The sequence below is a fragment of the Anneissia japonica genome, unplaced genomic scaffold (assembly GCF_011630105.1).
Source record: "Anneissia japonica isolate Jap-2015-1 unplaced genomic scaffold, ASM1163010v1 scaffold287082_len1573_cov230_single, whole genome shotgun sequence".
Classification (NCBI taxonomy): Eukaryota; Metazoa; Echinodermata; class Crinoidea; order Comatulida; family Comatulidae; genus Anneissia; species Anneissia japonica.
Genome location: NW_022718934.1, coordinates 1 through 1,573, shown reverse-complemented (window position 1 = coordinate 1,573; position 1,573 = coordinate 1). Strand labels below are relative to the sequence as shown.

Below are 1,573 nucleotides of genomic sequence, written 5' to 3'. Positions count from 1 at the left end.
ATGTGGGGAACTCGGGTGTAAAATTTATGGTAGCGGGGGACTGCGTTCGCGCTAACCCCCAATAACGAAGTAAAGGGAGAAATTATGATTTTTAATTCTTTTTGTGAGTTTTGTCGAACGTTATAATCGTATAAATCAGAGTGGTCGAACCATGGAGAAATTTGTTTAAACTAATTGCTCCATGGTCAAATAATGGCTAAAACCTTCTTTTCAAGAATATTCAAAATTGAAAAACAAAACAAAATTAAAGTAATACTTACTTGAAAAACAAAACCAGATTTTAATGATTCAAGTCTGAAGTTTATTCAATCTAAGTCTATTCGATCTACCTCTTGACTTCAAAATGGTCGAAAGATATTTCCGGTCTTTGCACGCTATTTGAAAATGGGGAGCTCGAAGATGTTAAACACTTCTTATTTAATTGTACATTACAACTCTTGATAGTATCAGAGAGAGAAGAAGAGACCATTCTCTCTGTAATGATTTTTTTTAAACATGGACACTTTATAACTTCGAACACAGATAATGCATGAAAACTTATCCTAGGTGGAGATTCGGCTCCCATTTGTGACTCAGAGTGAATGACGATTTTTTTGTAAACGATATATTCGGTCTTCATAACAAATGCTGCAATATAAGAAATTCACAATTGTAATATATATTTTATCCTGTGATTTTCTTTTGCTAATTTTGTTTCAACTGTTTCCATTGGAGTTTCGGTGCTTAATTTACCTTTTTATGATTTTTGATTTATCTGACTCCTTTTTCAGCATATTCTTTTAATTTGTGAGATTTTGCTAGTTCCTTGTGTATTTTGTATGACCGCACCACTGACTGTGAGTGTCACTGATACAAATGTGTAGTGTCACCAAAATAATAAATAAATAAAAATAAAATATAACATTACATTATCTGAAATAAATTTAACATTTATGATTGACAACATTCTTCTTTTTCCGTTTCAGATATAATTCTCAAAGGTAGTCCCAGTAGTACTTTATCGAACCAAGGATATATACAAATGTACCATTTAGGGAGGTATGGTAGCGTTTGTTCCCATCCCACTGGCAATCGATACTTCAGGGTTTGTTCGGTTGCTTGCCGCAATTTAGATTATCGTTTTTGCTTCAATTACGCCAAATACGACTGGGAACCAGGCGAAATTTTTGTGCTGGGTCAACTCGGATGCAATGGATATGAGAATGATTTGCGAGAATGTAGCCATCACGGAATGGGTAATGGGTCGTTTTGCCTAGAAAAAAACCACATGGCTGGCGTGATTTGTACAAATGACATTTTAGGTAGGCTTACTAGTATCATTCAATTGTCCTAGCAGTAAAGCTGCATTCACACGTGATCCGACCGAAATCCCGACCTCATTTCCGATGCGCTGAACGCCAGCGTTCCTATTCTTACACACTGATTCGATTTTCTTCCGATCTGAAAATTCGAATTTGGTGTGAATGAGGCTTAAGCCGGGCACCCACTATGCCCGTCGGTCGTCGGCCGACGCGATTCTGTGAAGAACGCAACGCGACGACGCACGCGCAATGGATCGTTTTTAATGAGGATC

General features: G+C 37.0%; 1 pseudogene; it reads left to right on the top strand.

Moving 5' to 3' along the window:
• LOC117110653 lies at nt 1-61 on the top strand (annotated as a pseudogene; the record flags this gene model as incomplete).
• Nucleotides 62-1,573: the final 1,512 nt, after the last annotated feature.